The sequence below is a fragment of the Myotis daubentonii genome, chromosome 3, assembly GCF_963259705.1.
Source record: "Myotis daubentonii chromosome 3, mMyoDau2.1, whole genome shotgun sequence".
Taxonomy (NCBI): domain Eukaryota; kingdom Metazoa; phylum Chordata; class Mammalia; order Chiroptera; family Vespertilionidae; genus Myotis; species Myotis daubentonii.
Window position 1 is genome coordinate 50,722,640 of NC_081842.1, and position 19,355 is coordinate 50,741,994.

The 19,355-nt window shown below is 38.2% G+C and overlaps 1 protein-coding gene across 4 annotated transcripts in view; it reads right to left on the reverse strand.

Annotated features, from left to right (window-relative positions):
* The window catches only part of FGF12 (fibroblast growth factor 12), a 538,919-nt gene that overhangs the window by 409,435 nt on the left and 110,129 nt on the right, over positions 1-19,355 (reverse strand). The window contains exon 1 of one of the 4 annotated variants that reach the window (XM_059687394.1): positions 592-695. The exons of 1 other annotated variant lie outside the window; for it this stretch is intronic. The gene's annotated coding sequence lies outside the window, so the exon portion shown is untranslated. Of the gene's footprint in view, positions 1-591; positions 696-19,355 lie in introns of those variants that run through there. 2 more of the 4 variants (XM_059687393.1, XM_059687392.1) reach the window with 2 other exon arrangements.

A 19,355-nucleotide genomic window follows, 5' to 3' on the forward strand; every position in this document is an offset into this window, starting at 1 on the left:
GGGGAGGTAGCTTATTAACCACACATAAACATCTTCCTTTAAACTGCTCTGAGGCTATTCCTGTCGACAGCACAATGAATGGGCTGTGGATGTCCAATGTGAACCCCTTTCGGCCACAGAGGCCACGATGACTTCACGAAATGGTTTTCTGTTGTTCTAACAGAAAGACGGGCATTCTGGAAAGTCACTCTTTCTGCAAACATAGCGGCCTGGGAAATCTGCCCCCCAAAAGGGCTGATCATATGCTTGTTATCCCAAAATAGCACCTTCCTCCATTCTGCCGAGATTCGGCGCAAGACTGACTCATGCAGCCCGGGATGCAGCCCGGTTCGCGGACCCGGGACCGGGGGCCGGGAATTCCAGCCAGAGCCAGCGGCCCTGCTCGCCAGCAGAGCTGCAGCAACAGGCGCGCCCGCCCGGCAGCCAAGAAAGGCAAAGCTCTCAGGATCTCTCTTACTAGAGGGCAGACTACGTAATAGGATTCGCGAGGCCTTGTGAAAAGAAATGCGTCGCGTTCATATTCTGCCTCTGATTCTGCCCGGTGTTCCGAGGCTGCTCCCCCGGGGTAGTCAGGTCCCTGAATTTGCTCACCACTAAAGCAACGCCACCGGCTTCTTCTTCCTCCCCAGGCCAGGTCACCACCCTCCTCCACCGCAGCCCCAGTAGCTACCTGGGTGGTTAGTGTCTGCGCATCTGCCGGTGGCCACGCCTCCCAGAGGTCTGCCCTGAGCTCTTCCACCCGGAAGCCAATCTCCGCGCCCAGGAACTCTCCTTGGGCCCCAGGGGCCCCAGCACTGTTTTCTTTCTTTTCAGTGTAGCAGACCAGCCTTAGCAATCTCCTTTCTACATCTCTGAGTTACCCACAGTGCCTCATGTATGATGGGCTGTTTACTGAAAAAACGAATACATGAGAATAATAAACTGGGAAACAGATTCATCATGCATCCTCAGGTATAATAATCCAGATGCGGAATGGAAGTTATTAATGAGTATAACTCTTATTTTTCGTCTTCCTTTTTGCTCATTTCTTGTTGTAAAAAGGTATTGTTAAATTGCACAGAATGAGCTCTTTTCATTCTTCCATCCTCTCACGTCACATAACTGACAATGTTCTGTAAATGACTCTTGGTCTTCAACACTTAATTAGATTTTCTTCCCTGAGTGCCCCGTTGATCTTCCTGAGGCCCAAGTGAGCACTCTTGTAACAAAGGAGAATCCACCTATTAATTTTAAAAGATCACACAGATTCACGCTCTATGTACCTTGCATGTTCAATGATGATGATGAGCTTGCAGGTGAGTGGGGAGAGAACAATGACCACAAAAACTCACCAAAAGGACACCATAAAGGAAAATGCACCATATAAGAGCACTAAGCTTTATAATGACCAACAAAACCCCCCAAAAGTGCAAAGTTGGCATGTATGTTATTTTAACCCCTTTATTTAAACGCAAGGATTCTTTGCTAAAATTACACTTCAATGAATACCACTGATTGGGTCCAAACACACAGTAACATAACACTACAAACTGGCCTCTTAGAGTAGTTTAGAAATTCTCTACTAGACTACTTTATTAAGAGCTATGAAAGCATACAGTGGCAGGTTCACAGCAATTCAAAATTCTGGAGTTTTATGTAAAATAAAAAAATATAGGGGGACTCACTAACATCATAATGTAACTTTATAGAACATATAAATAGCCTACAGAGTAAAAATAGAGAACATCTTATGGTCATCTTATACTTTGATTATTTGACATAGAATAATATTTAATAAATATTGGAGAGAGAGAGAGAGAGAGAGAGAGAGAGAGAGAGAGAGAGAGAGAGAGAGAGATGATGATGATGATGATGATGATGATGTATAGCTCTAAGAATAAAGGAATTGCATTTAGAAGAGGTGTTTTTAATACTTCGATCAGCCAAGATCTGAAGTGATAAACAAAGGTGTATATTTAAGAGTCTCCTTCTACACTTGGTGATCAGAGATAGGTAATTTGGGGAAAGATGTTCCTTTCTTCAGTGCAGGGGTTCTCATTCTCCAATGCTTACAGAACATACCCCTGAATTGGCCTTAAATATCATCTTGTGAATGGGGGGTGGAGGGGAGGGTGGTGGAGCCCTATGTAGTTTAAAACAAAACAACAAAAAAGCGTAATCAATACATTTGTGATGGTTAATTTTATGAGTCAATTTGACTGGGTCACAGAGGGCCCAGATATTTGGTGAAACAATTCTGAGTGATTCTGCAAGGATATTTCTGGGTGAGATTAACATTTAAATTGATAGACAGAGTAAAGGTAAAGCAGATTGCCCTCCATAATGTGGGTGGGCCATATCTAATCAGTTGAAGGCCTGAAGGAAAAAAAAGGCTCACCTTTTCCCTGAGTAAGAGAGAATTATCCAGTCATACTTCAAATGGAAACATCAGCTCTTTCTTGTACCAAAGCAGGTACCAACCCATTTTTGGACTTGAACTGAGACATTGGCTCTGTGGATTTGGATTTATCAGACTTGATAATCACATGAGCCAATTCCATCTAATAAGTCTCTCTCTCTCTCTCTCTCTCTCTCTCTCTCTCTCTCTCTATATATATATATATATATATATATATATATATATATATATATATATATACTAGAGGCCCCTCTCTATCTATATATATCTCTATCTATCTATCTAGATATAGATATAGATATATCTATATCTAGATAGATGATAGATAGATAGATAGATAGATAGATAGATAGATAGATAGATAGATATACATACACTAGAGGCCCGGTGCATGGATTCATGTATGCACCAGTGTGGTTCCTCACACCAGTGCAGGACCACGGGAGGACTCCAGGGCATGTCCAGCCCCCATCAGCTGGACCCCAGCAGCAAGCTAACTGACTGGTCGGAGTGCCTGCCCCCTGGTAGTCAGTGTGCCTCATAGCGATTGGTCAAATGGTCAAACGAACGGTTGGACACTTAGCATATTAGGCTTTTATTATATAGGATATATACTTTCTTTATTAGTATATATATATTTACATATATTCTATTGGTACTGTTTCCCTGGAGAACCCTGACCTTCAGTACAATACCTACAAGTTTTGTAATAGTACACACTTCACACACTTGAGAGAAAAAAAATCTTAATAAAATTGAAATTTGTGAAGATATACAAAATAAACAGTGTGAGAAGACATTTTAAAAGGTCATAATTTTAAAAGATCAGCATTGTTTAATTGCCATCAGATTATGTCCTGCCTCTTACATATTCAGTAAGCATCACTTTGTTTCCATTTGAATTAGGAGCAAATGTATGATGACAGGTTTAACCTACTTCTCCCCTTTCCCAGCCTCTCCAGCCTAAGGCATTTAGTGCTCCTGCACAGCCACACCATATGGAGTTCTATCTATCCAGATTAAACATCACCACTGAGCCATAAAACAGTGGTTCCATCATTCTGTTTTGGGAAGGGGTCACACATGGGAATCAAATATTTGAGACTCTTGTATTTTGGTGATTTCTCTGCAATGCATAATTTTACCTACTTCTCCTAAAATAATGCTAAAACTCAAAAGGAGTGCAGAAACTAGCTAGTTAATATTGTTTATTTTGGACATGGATAAACCAAGGCTCAGAGAAGAAAAAAATAACCTGTCTGTACCACATAGCAATCATTACCATATGTAATGAAGCCTACACTCTCAGCATGTCTTTATGATTCAAGAATAAAAAAAGAACCATGGCCAGTGTGGCTTAGTTGGTTCAGAATCATTCCATGCATCAAAATGTCCCTGGTTCAATTCCTGGTCAGAACACATGCCCAGGTTTCATGCTTGATCCCTGGGATCCCAAGTCAGGGTGCATGCAATCAATGTTTTTGTCTCACATCAATGTATTTTTGTCCCCTCTCTCTCCCCTTCCTTTCCTCTTTCTCTGAAATCAATAAAAACACATTTAAAAAAGAATAAAAGAGTTTGGTCAGATTCCTCATGAAAATCTATGATTCTAACCCTTTCCCATAAAGCTTTTGCTTAAAGGATTATACCAAGAAAATAAAACTCCGAACCTCTCTGACCAGCACTGCCCATTTTGAGAGTACTTATTCACTAAAAACTGAGCCACCTCCTGTCATTGAAACCATACTCCTATAACAGACGTCATCATACCATTCTCCAATCCAACACCTGCGCTGATTCTCAGTAGCTTGATGTGGGAGAAGGAAGAAGGAAAGGGGCAAATGTCCAAATGGCTTAGCCTGAAATATAAGGATGTCTATAATCAGAGCTCAACCTATTCTAGCAACAAACACACACATATTTATAGTACATGTATATGAATACATAGTAGTGCAAGGTACAATACTTAGGACAGTAGACCAAAAAAAAATAAGAGCTAGTTTGGAAGTAAATCTTCCAGGCTTAGTAAAGGCTTCAGATAATTGTACTATCTTGACAACAATTTATGAGAGACACTGAGCCAAAACTACCCTGCTAAACCATTCTCAGGTGTCTGGCCCACAAAACTGTGGGATAATAGATACTTGCTTTAAGCCACTGTTTTGTGATAATCTGTTTTGAAACATTGGGTAACTTATACATCCATCACCAAATGAATGGATAAACAAACTGGTGTATCCACACAATGGAATATTAAGTGATAAAAGGGGTGAATTATGGACAAGTACATTATGCTTACGATCTCAAAATAATTATACTGAGGGAAATAAACTAGTAAAAAAGAGTACTTACTGTATGATTCCATTTACATAAAATTCTAAAAATCCAAACTAATCAACAATGACAGAACAGATATTGATGGATGAGGAATGTGGAGGAGGCAGAGGGGAAGGATTTGCGTGTGGGGGGTATGGTTGGACATGGTTGTTATACTCATTGAACTTACTGTGGCAATGATGTCAAAACTTAACAAATTCTACACTTTTTCATTCTGCTCCATTTCAATTTCAATAATACCTTAGTAAAGTATTTAAAAAATTATGAAAAGTGATGAAGGCTTTGGTACTGTCCTAGAACTGTCAGGTTTGGATTGAAAGACATTCATTGAGCCAATACCCACAATGCAACGAGAAGAAGGGTGGGAAGTCTCTTGCTCTCTGTCTCCCACTAGGTGGCGCCCATGCTGAAGTCTTTGTTTTTGGTGTGTGTTTTCTTTTGTTCCATTAGCCATCAGGTTGGCCTTTGGTATCTTCTCTTAAGCCTAGTTATTCTCTAATTATGACTAATACATTTAAGATGTACTCTGGATCTCTTTTCTAAGTGATTTTGACCTAATGATAGATGTTTCACCCCAATATATAATTTGTAGGGTTGTTGAGAAGATATAAATTGATATAGGAAGTACCTAGCTGTCACTTTGTAGGTACCTAGTAGATTGTAATTATTATGTTAATATTATTATCACTGTAAAGCTATAGTCTATGACAGTGTTGGCGAACCTTTTGAGCTCGGCGTGTCAGCGTTTTGAAAAACCCTAGCTTAACTCTGGTGCCGTGTCACATATAGAAATTTTTTGATATTTGCAACCATAGTAAAACAAAGACTTATATTTTTGATATTTATTTTATATATTTAAATGCTATTTAACAAAGAAAAATCAACCAAAAAAATGAGTTTGCGTGTCACCTCTGACACACGTGTCATAGGTTCGCCATCACTGGCTATGATAAGGATAAGAAAGTTAACTGGTATTTGCTTTTCCTAATGGACATTTGAAAATTGTACTTTGAGCATCTAAGTAACCTTAGTTTTAAATAGTCAGATAAATCAGGTCACTGTGGGAAAGGGGTGAGTTAAGGTCACACATTAACTAATCCTTTGGGAGCTTAGGTAGTTGAATAGTGCTTTTTTTCAACACCTAATGCAGCCTTTCTCTGCCAGAAAAAAAAAAATCAATGTTGCCTTTGGGTTAGAAAAGTCAAACACAGGCCAAAAAGAATCCCTGGGTTTATAATTTATAGAACAATTTCCCATTCACCATCTCATTTCATCTGCACAGAAACTGTGTTGTAATAAAATAAAGGGATGTTACCCCACTTTAGGTGAGAGAGCTGAAGGAAAGTCAGAGGGAATGACTTGCTGAATACCATGTAAGCTAGTATAAGAATAGCTGACCCTAAATCTTGTGCATTGTCCATAACTCTCAAATGAGTAGAAGAGACAAGATAAGGAATTACTGTGTGGCTCACCCTAAAGAGCAATGTTTTATAAAGGTGCTGAGGGGAAACCAGGTCAATGAATTATTTGAATAATATGCCCTCTGCTTATAAAAAGAGAGGAATTAAGTAAACCATAAGCAAGTCATAATTCAGTCTATCAGATGGATCCTTTAAGAATACTTACTAGTAGCGACATGGGGAACATGCCCCCATTTTAATACTGTTCTGTTTGAAAGCAGAGAAGAGCAACAGTTCAGTACCATATCTATTAGGTGACAGAGGAGGGAAGAGAAATGAATGGACAAATATCAAAATATGCTTTTTTCAGTGTTAAGACTATAAATGGTTTTTGCTCCTTTATATTGTTTTATATTTTCCTACTTTTGAACTATGAACATATATTGTTGTTCTTACTACAAAAAATAATTATTTTTTTATACGCTGACTGGTTTGGCTCAGTGGATAGAGCGTCGGCCTGCAGACTGAAAAATCCCAGGTTCGATTCCGGTCAAGGGCATGTACCTTGGTTGCGGGCACATTTCCAGTAGGGGGTGTGCAGGAGGCAGTTGATCGATGTTTCTCTCTCATCGATGTTTCTAACTCTCTATCCCTCTCCCTTCCTCTCTGTAAAAAATCATTAAAATATATTTTAAAAAATTATCATTATTTTTTAGTGAACACATAGTTCTGAGAGACATTGTACATGATTTCCTAAATATTTGGCCCACTATACTACTGTATGCAATCCCGGGAGTAAAATTCTCAGAAAGGATACTGGTAACACAGTGGAAACCTGATGCTGCCAGATTTACCTGGAATACTGTGTGCATTTTGGCAACACTAGAGAGAGGAAGCTGGAATGAACTTTGAAAAAAGCTGGAACAGAGAAGAAACGAAGAGGCAATTTTTCCATATGGCATGAGGAACTCATTTAAAATTAGTTATCTTAAATGGAGGTAGACTAAGATGAAGGGGATATGAGTGAAGAGATTGAAGTTTATAAAACAATCTGTTATATGTGGGAATGTCTGAATCCCACTGGATTTTAATCTCTCTAACAACAACTGTCTTATTCAACTTTCTAACCTCAAAGTGCCTTGCACAGTACTGGCACATAGCAGGTACCTGAACTGAGTTGTAGTTTGTAGGTTGAATAAACATGAATGTATCCAATAAAACTTAAAATTTACCAGGAGTTATTAGATGAAGCCCTAATAAAAGTTGCAATTTGTAAAAAGTCATTTTATGATAGTAAATGTGAGTAACTATCTGATTCCACAAAAAGGTACAGGCAGATAGCAAGATCTGGTAAGAGGGATCATTGGGGTTGAGGGAGGGATATTTGAAAGATGATCAATAAGAATATTGTTTGAGTAAATTTATCTGAAAAAGAAACTCAGACTCTAGTTACCTATAGTATATCAGAATAATAATGAATAGGTAAAAATAAAGGCAATCACTGTGTTTATAAAGCAATTACAGTATGCCAGACACTGCTGTAAACACTTTTTACATAATAACTAATTTAGTTTTCCCAAATGTCCCTGTCAGAAGGTACTCTTATTCTCCTTTCCATTCCCTTCATTTTACTAGTGAGGGAACTGAAGCACAGGAAGGTTAAGTGATTTGCAAAAGGTCACACAGCTAGGAAGTAGCAGCGCCAGGATTTGAACTCAAGACTTCTGGCTCCAGACTCTACAACTTAACCCTCTAATGTCTTTCAAGGGGAAACAACAACAACAATGTATACACCTATGCATATGACAAACATATTTATCAATTGTCCTTATTTCTTAAGCCAGGGTAGCTTTGCCTCTCAAAGTAAACCTGCAAGCAGGAAATATGTCCTCACTTGTTGCCACCCCACCCCCATCCTTAACTTCCATGACATCCAAGATTGTTGTAAAGCCACACTATAGTCAGAGTTCTGCTATAACACGACTAATGTTTATATGATTGACATTCAAATTTCTTTCGAAAATACTACATGCTTCACTCAAATTGTCAAATGTAAAGAAAGAACAACTCTCAATAAAGAGCCAGACAATTAATAAGAAAATAAGAACTGGGTCACCATATGTGAAATATTTTGGGGATTGATTTTAGCAATCTTATCATTGCAAAATGAGTAAGCTCATATTATTTCCACCTGCAAAGGAACAGCCTTCATGAACTACATTTTCATTGCCTAGACATACACGGCCCCTTTCTTCAAGAACACTCAGCCATCTGCTCACATTTAAAAATATAAATTGAAGACTCCCACGCTGCCTTGGTTTGTAAAATGTCTATCACCAAATCTTTATTCCAAGACTACTTTAAGTCTATGATTTTTTTCCGCTCACTTTTCTTTTCATGTCTTTCAGTAATTCTTTTTACAAGTACCTTATGATTAAGGTTTGCTGTAATAGACAATGACCTTCAGAGTGCAGGATTTCAATGTTACTTCCATCTATGTGTCTTCATTTTGAGGAACTTTTTACTATTTGGGAAAACACTACTTTGTAGCCTGGTACTAAGCCTGTTTCCAAGAAGGAAAATTTGGGTGCTTTTTCTTTTATCAAGGTATAAAACTTGGCTGTAATAGCACTATGAAAACTAACCTTTAAAAATACACAAAAAGGAGGGGGGAAATGTGCAGACAATTTTTGTATCTAGTCAAAGTTCATTCCCTCAAGTCTATTTAAAAGATTAAAAACTACACACATGGCCCTGAACAAAGGGGCAGAGGTACTTGTTGAGTTGTGTCCATACAAGAACTATATCCCCATTGTTGTAAACCACATTTGATTCTTCTGAAAGCCTCAGGTCCAATTCTTTCTTTCACTCTTTTTCTTTCTTTCTTTCTTTCTTTCTTTCTTTCTTTCTTTCTTTCTTTCTTTCTTTCTTTCTTTCTTTCTTTCTTTCTTTCTTTCTTTCGTTCTTTCTCTCTTTTCTCTTCTTTCTCTCTTTCTCTTCCTTCCTTCCTTCCTCCCTCCCTCCCTCCCTCCCTCCCTCCCTCCCTTCCTCCCTTCCTTCCTTCCTTCTATTCACTCACTCATTCAATCAGTTTGATTGTACTAAGTGTGATTTGCTAGGCACTGTCATGGGCAGTAGAGGGACACAGAGGTGACAGATCCTGCTCCCTGACCTCAAGGAATCTGGGAGGTAGGAAGACCAGTGCTGGGTCTTTTGATTTTCAATTCAGTGCTTGCTCTTTCTTTTAAAAATCTGAGACTTGCAATGTTGTAGCCAACTTCTTTATTTGCTTATTTATTTACTTACTTGCTTTTGTGAAGGCACTTTATGCAATGAACCATTTAAAGTAATTGCAATGATCCATTTTAAGTTCCAAACTGTTCCATGTCCCTAGCTGCAGAGGTGACTGCCAGTGCGTGGTAATAGAGCAAACTACTGGAATTTGTTGTAGAGCCAAGATTTCTGCATTTTGCAAATGTTACTGAAGTCCTTATTTTAAAAAAATGTAATCAGAGATGAAAACTACTTTAAGCTTACCCTGAAGTCCAACTCAAGAATTGTTTTAGGATACAGATAGAAATTGCTGAACCATGGAGCAAGAATTGCTAAGGGAATGTGCCATGATATTAAAATACTAGGGTCTTAGAGTATGGCACCAAGTCAGTTTATGCCTGCTGAGGACAACTGGTCTACGTCCCACGTGTGATGCCTTTCAGTAAATGCTTCTCAATAAAGAGCCTGAAAAGACTTAATTTGTCCTGGTTGGTGGTTCAGTTGGTTGGAAGGTTGTCCCTTACATCAAAAGGTTGCAGGTTCAATTCCTAGTCAGGGTACATACCTAGGCACGTACTGGAGGCTACCAATGAATGTTTCTCACATCAATGTTTCTCTGACTCTCTCCCTTCCTCTCTCTCCAAAACCAGTAAACATATCTTCTGATGAGGATTTTTTAAAGAGACACTAATTTATGTTAGTGTTTCATTGGGGGTGAGGTCATTTACTTGAAATACATGGTATATCTGATACTAAGGAAATATATATATATATATATATATATATATATATATATATATATATATATAATTAAAACACTCTCTTTTCATTATAGAGAAAAATGGGTACAATATACTCAATGAGAGGGGAATACCTAATTATGAGTTTAATTACACAGATAATTTTGCTGCCACTGAACATTATATAGAAGAATTTTAATGATGTGGGTCATAAATACAACTTATGACTAACTGAATAAAGTAAGTAGAAAACTATATGATCAACACATCCTTTAAATTTTTTTTTTAATTGCAGTTTACATTCAATATTATTTTGTATTAGTTTCAGTGAACACCATAGTGGTTGGGCAATCATGAACTTTACAGATTGTTCCCCCAATATTTTCAGTACCAAACTGGCACCATACATAGTCAACACATCTTTTAAAAAAAGGAATAATATAGACAAGAATGTTAAAAAATGTTAACTCTGATCAATTGAACATCCCAAAATTCCTCAATTCTGTCATGATCTTTCTAATCAAGGTCCTTCAATGTTCCGTCCCCTCTAGCTGAAACACTCAACTCACCCCTACTATTTCACTGAAAGAATTCATATTCCTCCTCCAGGTACCCACTCAGATTGCATTACTCTCCCATCAGGCTCTACCTTATCATGTGCTTCTGATATATCCTACCACAGCACCCTGCACTTGGCCATCACCCCACTACTGCACACTTTATTTCAATGATTAGTTCACTCATCTGAGAGATAATTAGCTCCTCAACAATTTTACTGCTGTGCTTAAATCTACACTACCTACATACATACATGGTCTAACACACATGGTTCATGTTCAAAATGAATTTATGGAAAGAGTAAATAATTTTCCTCTTATCACTTTTTTGGTTTATACACATTTTCTTCAATAAACATCTATTTCTTTAGCAAGTCAAAAAAGATAAATGTTAGATATGTTGTTATTGCCTTTAAAGATCTTCATTAAAATGTAAATGAAAACAATTTAGAAGAATTCAAAATTTTCTATCCTTCAGAATTCAAATGGCTCAATGGCTTCTTAGTCCTCTGAGAAAACTATAATTCAAAATTTCCTCACATCTTTCTGAATCTAAATGGCATGGTACATTTTTAATCCTTCAATGTAATGAACACATTTACCTCAAAAATACCATCATGTTGAATTCACTAAAAGATTACGAACAGATATAAAAATGCCTAAAACACTGAATACCTTATCCTCTTTAGGGTACTCAAATGTTCAAATAAACTCTATGCTTTACTCTTTGACGATGTGTCTACTGCATTTACACTTGTTCTGAATTTATGAAAAATAAAATAATGCTAGGTCCAGTAAAAATAGAGTCCGCCTAACCCTTTACTGTTAAGCAGCTACATATAAGAACTATGCAGATGCTAAACCGAGTTCAACATAATGCACCTTTGCATTATCTTTGCCATTTGATTTCAGAATTACTCAGCTTTAAAAGTACCTTTCAGCTTCTAAAAATAATTATGTTTATTTTTTTTATATCCTTTCAAAGTGCATTCCATAAACACAAATGGAAGTAACTGGCATTTCAAATGTGGAAAAATATTACCTTCTTAAAGTTAAGGTTTGTATCATATCATGGTCACTTATTCTTATTCTTGAATTATTATTTCCCAATGAAATACATAGTTTAGCAAGCTATGATGTGAATTAGCTGACCCCTGACAAGGATAAAGCCTTCCAGCTACTGAGTATTGTAAGATCTGGTCTAGAACAGAGAAGCAAAAAGACTTTAAATGCTATGTAAAAGGTGTGGGCCGCCTTAAAGGTCTGAAGCCAAGACGGCTTCAATAGTTTTAAAGCAAGGTGGGATCTCAGCCCCCAAAGCTGTTGATTAGAAGATCAGGCAGGAAATGATGTCCCAATAATACAAGAAAATCCTAGACATCTTTTATAAAAATGATCTCTCTTAACCCTGAATTTTAAATTTAGCTTGTTTTATAGGCCTTGAATTCTGTTTCTGAAATTATCATTTTATCTTTTTCTCTGGTAATTTTAAATCCTGGGGAGAATTCGGTCTAACTAGCTTCAGAAAGCCTGCTGAGCTGCTCTGAATAATAAGGTTCTACTGATTTAAAAAAAAAATCTGAGCTCATAATCTTTTTCAGAAATACATAGGAACATCAAGCTGATGTACTATGGAATCATGAAGTTGAGTGATTAAGGTGTTTCTGAATTCAATAAGAAACCTTATAAAGGATCTGGGACCAGCTTTACCCCATGCCTATATCTCCTCTGACATTTCCTGTTCTTTGTTAGAAGGAGTACAAGAAATTTTAAAATTACTGAAAGATTAGCTATAGTAATTATTGTTTCTCTGATACCCTTGCTAAGCTTTCAAAATCACTGGCCATTTCCTCAGGGCCTGCATCCTGATTCTCTCACTTGTATATATGAAAAAGCTATCCCATTTTTCTTTGTTGTAAAGCAATTTTCTTCTACCTCATGTGAAATTGTACCAATCTATTATTTGCATAATTATTTGCATTCATTTTTTCCATGTTTGAATACACAGTTATTTTTTAAAGCTTTATCTAGTAGTTACATTAAAGATCCTATGGGGAACAGGTCCAGAGAGGTCTAGAGATGCACCTGAGGCCTCATTGCAATCAGAAATACCCCTGGGCCCAGAAATAGACTCCAATCTGTGGGTTCAGAACTTGAGGCTCTTTACATCTAATAGAGCACCTTACGCTTCACATAGGGGATTTGGATTCTTTTAGTAACATACCAGAATTTCAGCCACATTTTCTATATTTACTCATCATCCATCCTTGACCTTATCACTAAAGTAGACAAAATCTGATACTCCTGCCCTGCCCGTTGATGAGTGCCAGTCTGTCCCACATTGTCTGCTCCCTAACTGTCTTATCAATTTTAAAGATTCTTTCCTTTCTCTGCTCCTTCTGCTTGGCTAAGGCACCTCCTTAGGTCCCGAGTCTCTCTTGGGCTATAACTCAATGTTGCTTTTCCTCTTTTGATGGACTCCTGTAACGCTGCCAGAAAAGCTCTGATCCTCCACAGAGAACGCCATTCCCATCTCCAGACATGCGCTTCTCAGCAGTTTGTCCCAGACCCTAGATGGGCGCCTCATGGAAGCCAATAGATCAATTACAGACAAGGTATGGGTCAACCCCTGGCAGGTAAAATTTCCATCCAGAAGCAGGATTATTTTGTCGGTTCAACATCAAGTGAGGAAAGGTCACTCCACTTTCAATTAAGTGAGAGTAATAAATGGCAAAAATTAATTCAATATTTAAGGAACAAATTGCAGGCCAAGTCAGTTCTTGGTCAGAATAACATGCATAGATTGCCTAATAGATGCTGGGCACTGTGCTTCCTGACTATTCACACCAGTTCTACTGTGTCATTTTAGATTTCACAATAACCTTGGGGGCAAGAGGATACAACCCAGGACTGTCCAACTCCAAATCTCTGTATTTTCTATGAAAATGTGCCTCTTTCCAGCTAGGGGCAAGGGGAGGGAGTGGGGGCAGTTTCAGGTATACAATTACACCCACCTCTCTGTTGTGGTCTGGCACCACCTGGTGATAACTTTGCTGTTCCACTTAGATGCCATAGGGATTGTAGGCCCAGTGACTGGTTGGGACTTCCAGACAGACAATAGCAGGGATTCTGGTACTGGTCTCGCCAGCTTGACCCAAGGACATATGGCCTGTAGAATTCTGGAGACTCTAGGACCCACTCTTCAGCTCCCCACTTCCTAAGGAGGGGTCATTTCCTGCCCTCCATGAACTTTCTACACACGCACACACCTCCCACTCCCACTCCTACTCAACAATGAGTAACAAAATAACCACAGGAGGAAGAACAGAGCCAATAATCCATTGCCTTGGATGGAGATGGGAAAGGGGATTAAATGTTCTTACAGAAATGGAATATTATGTCTAATAGGTAATATTTACTGATGAAACACCTTGATTACTTATATTTAGCTAAATGTATTTATATAGATTTAGTTGAAATCTAGCAACATTTCTAAGAGCTAGTGAAGAGAGCATATCGTAGTTGTAATAATATATGAAGATAAGATATTGTATTGAACCTAAATTAGCAAAAGGTAAGAGCTTAATATTGGAAAGTGGGGAGTGGCACATAAAAGAAAAAAATTATTATTATCATCATGATAACTGTACATAAAAATTGACCAAATGCACGTGTGAAAAGCAACCATACAAAAATTAAATGATAAGGTTGGCAGTCATTGCTTACTATGTCCTTGTGATTGTTATTTGTTTAAGCGGGATGGCTGAATAACCCAAATGAGATTGGCATAGATAACAAACACATAATAATAGGTAACATCCCCTACAACAGATCCAGAGAATTACCATTTCACTTGGAATACTGAGGCAGATAGACTTGTCTACTTTGAATTCCTGGCTCTGCTATTGACAAGCTTCATAAGTTCATAAAAGTTAATTTTCCTGAACCCCAATTTTCTCATCTATATCTAAGATATAGTAATAGCCATCTCATTGGTTATTAAAAAGATTAAATAAAATAATGTAAATAAGGGACTCTGTATAGTACTTGGTACAAAGTAAATCCTTAATAAATAGTAAAATTATTTACTGAATAACAAAACTTGTAAAAGTAGCTGTTACTATTGACGTTGTTGTTGTTGTTGTTAGTTCATTCTGAAATAGTGCTTGAAAAGTTGATTTTAACATCACTGGAGGAGCTTGATTGCCAATAACACATTCCCTGTTGCAATATAACTTCACCTGATCTGGATAGAAAGCAGGAAGCCCACGGATGAGTTCTATCTTCTTCCAGATGAAAGTATCAAAGAATAAATTTCATCCCCTCACTTTAGTAGAGAAACTTCAGTTAATATACTTGCAAGCCTGGGTAACTCCATAGAGAGCCACTTGTTTCTGATGGAAATGTGCATATGTTCAGCTGAAGATTAAAATAAATTCATTTTCAACTCTTTTTTAAATTATTCAAGTCTTGTTAAAAGTCTTTCTATTAAAATGTTGACAGCTATACTTCTTGTTAGTATGGTTTCCATTTGTACACATTTACCTGTGTCTTGCTTCTATAAATCTAATAATGTATTACTTCAGAAAGAGCCTAACACAATAATTCTTAAAGTATTTTGAAGTCACTGACCTCTGGTGGTTTTTTTAGAATAATGAGTATGATATACAGGGTGGGGCACAAGTAGGTTTATAGTTGTTCATATATGGAAAATAATACAATAATTAATAAATAATAATACTATATGATAAAGAGCTAATATGCTAATTAGACCCAACAGATGAACAACCTTCTGGAATGACCAGTAAGCAGGGGGTGGGGCCAGTGAGCCTGTGCCACCAGGCCAGCCATGGTGGTCCTGGAGCCTCCGAAGAGGTGGGACGGGGCGTGACCGTGGCACCTCAACCTCCCAAAACCCCTCCCCAGTCAGCCCCCGATCTCCCCCCAGCAGTGGGCGGGGGCAGGGACAGCGCTAAGGAGCAGCCAGCCCAGCTTCTGGTTGAGCGGCACTCCCCCTGCTCAGCCAGAAGCTGGGCTTATGGCTGGTGAGTGTAGTGGTGGGCGGGTGGTAAGGAGCGAGGGGTCCTAGACTGTGAGAGCCCTGGAGTGTGAAAGGGATGTCTGGCAGGCGGACATTCCCCAAGGGGTCCCAGACTGTGAGAGGGCACAGGCCCAGCTGAGGAAACCCCCCCCCCAAGTGCACAAATTTTATGCACCAGGCCTCTAATATAAGAATAAACTGTTTCACTACTCACAACTGTAAACCTACTTGTGCCCCCCTGAATATAATACATTATATTATATATACACACATTATAGACACACAATATACACATATAATATATATACATAATGTATATAATGTATAAAGCATATTAATATAGTATATTAATTTTAAATAGGCTCAAATCCTATTTAAAAATTCTAGGTTTTAAATCAATTTCAGAATCATATTATGGCTTGAAGATTAATGCCAGCAAGGCATACAAAGGGAAAGTGCTGCTCATATTCTCTCCATCTAGAACTTGGCTCAATGAACAGATATTGCCTTTGGTTGTAATGGAGTCACTCAACCTTCAATATAGAACTTAGGTAAGAGTGGTATTCAAAGTGGTTCCCAATCAGCCTACAGCGCATCAATCAATCAGAAAGGAGGCCTTTAGTGCTCAAGTGAGTGACTTCCTGGAGGCCCTCAGCTGTTCCAGGAGTTAACCCATTTAGTTCCTGGACTGTGGAGGGCGGGAGAAGAGCCCCCCTGGCAGAGGCTAAGGTGGTGGTAATGGGAGAGCCTTGGAACAGTGGAATATGGTGTATTTCAATATTATAGCATTCAGGACAGTAGTACCGAAGGATGTCACCTAAATATCAGGTCTGTGTTTAGGTATAATGATAAAAAAATTTCATGCTCAAAAGCAACTCAAGAAACCCTTGTAATGTGAAGAAAGTAAAAAAAATTCCAATCCTAAAATCTTGGGTACCACCTCCATAGTAGATGGTTGAAAAAAAATAAAAAATAAACTTACTTTTGCCTTCCCTTTAGGGTATTTAATTTAGTTATTGCATCAATGATTTTTATTTACTTTCGGGGGCATTTATGATTTCCTTAGATTTTATAGTGCTTTTGAAAACAATGACATATTAAGAAATTCATCATATGGTATTGCATAATAAAAATTACAATAATATAATAGTAATAATGGTGCTATTATGAACAAGATAAAAGTTATTTTGTAATAATGACAACTGTGCTTTATACTTTTCATTTTATTTTTACATATATCAGCTCTTTTTATCCACACAGCCTCCTAGGATACAGGGGTTATTATCTCCACTTTATAAATAAGGATACTAAAGTTCAGAACGTTAACTCACTCAAGTCTACACAGCTAGAAAGTGGGAGAGAGTATTTTATATCTAGGTTTCTAATTTGAGTTCAGGGTTCTTTTTACTACATTAAAGTATCCTGGAATTCTTGAGATTTTTCTTTATGCAGAAAGTCAATCAGTCATTGACAGTGTTCTAGAGATTAAAAGAATGAAACCTCCTATCATCTTACCTTATTGCAATTATATGTATTTGTGATCCCTTCTTGAAATCTGACACCAGGACCTCTCATACCCAAGTTCTGAGACTGAAGTGGGTATGGCAGGGGTGCCTGGAAATCTGTGTCAGCCTGGTGCCAGTGTTAAGGATGTCAGATTTTATTAGCTTATTTATCAAAGCCTAGCCATACAATGCATTTAAAACATACACGTCAGCTATAATGACACAAATAAATTTATCATTAGAAACTAACATAATGGCTACAGGAGTGGGTAACAAATCACTTATACAAGCAGATTGTGCTAAATTGTTAGAAGATATAAAATTATCAGAGACTTAAAAATCGCAACGTTTTGAAATGAAACAGAAAGTCAGCTCACAAGAAGAAATACTGCTCCATATGTAGCTCTCAGAAAATTCTATTAGCCTGTTTCTAAGCGTAAGTCTTGTCAGCAGGCTCGGTGTGTCTGAGACAGAGCACCTGTTATGTAAGTTTCACGAAGAATGGGATTCATGGGCTGAAGGGAGGGAAGGGCCCGCTGAGGCAAAGCTGAGCCAGGAAGTCAAGTCAGTGAGATCCATAAACTCACTGAATGACCGTGATAGAAGTAAGCCCTTTAGCAGTCACCGTGAGTCCCCTCCTTTAATGAAAGAGTGGCTGATGCCTAGAGGACAACGAGTATAGTGGGTGATTATTTTGAGTGAAAATGCAAGTTTTTAAGCAAAGGACTGAGCAAGCAAATACTACATTCTATGAGGAAGGAGAGGGGTTTGGAAAGGAGAAAAGAGACCAGACGGAGTCATTGTTCAGCCCTCACTACACTGAGAAAAACTCTCCTTTCTCTGCTGTATTAGCTGGAGGTTGGCATTTTTTGTATTACTATACAGATGAGAAAAATTATCTTGGGAGAGTTTTTAAAAATTTCCCAAGGCCACTAGTCTATTAAAGTGGTAGAGTGGTTCTTCCATCTCCAGGGTTGCTCTTTCCACCCTATCACCGTGCTCAGTCTAAAACTCAAGGCACAGATATCTAATTCAGGCAAAAATTATGGACTGAGTGTTCAAGTTTAGAAGTCTTAGTGATTTGTTCTGGAACCAGTATAGGTACAGAACCAGGGATATATATATAGAATCAGAATATATAAAGAGCTTATATGGAGAAAGAGAATATAAAGAGAAAAGAATGAAAAATAATGTAAAGCCTAAACTGCCTGGCACATTGTTGGTACCTTAAAGATGAGTTCATTCATTGAGAAAACACATATAGTTTTTAGGAAATTAAATCTTTACAATTCTAATTCATTTATTGTTATCCAAAATTTATGGTAATATGCCAATAGGAACTTCAGAGAATTCAGAAACGCTTAGAAAAATGTGAAGGCTTTTCTTTTCAGCAGCAGAACATTTCTGTCCAGCGGTATGAAGAACCTGGATAATGTAGACACATTCATCCCAAATCAAAAAGCCCACAGAAGGCAAGCACTGCTTGAAATTTGTCAAAATTTATTTACAAATCCATCTTTAAAATAAATAACTTTCTTTTGCTTGAAGGCCAAAGACAGAGGTTTGAGTCACATATACTCGTGTTCCACTTTCTGTGCCACACATCTGGCATAATCACATGTCCCTTGTCACATTTTCTTGAATTATTAACTTCGTGAAATGCAGACTTAGCCTCAGATTTTAAATGTTTCTAAAAAATGGCACCATTAATGTATGTCTCTGGCTTGATACTTGCTATTTCCTATGTAGCCCTGCTCTGCTCCTTCCCCTGCCACACACTTGCTTTGACAGTTCTCTGCATCTCCACCTCCCTCGCTTCCATATCACCGCCTAACATCTCTCCATCTCCTCAGTCCCCTGGAATCGCCTCTCTCTATTTTCTACTCATATCCCTTCCCATCTCATAGCAAAACCACTTGGTGGGAGCCTGAGAATTCCACCAAAGCTGCGGAGGGGAGGTCAGTGAGGCGACTGGCATCCAGGGACCAGGCAGCACTGGGGCCTTCACAGCACAATCAGGCCCACGCGGCAGCTTTACTGTGAGAAGGGTGCTGTCTGCCCCGTGTGAATGATCGTGCTCACCGGAAGTTTCTAGCCAGCCCTT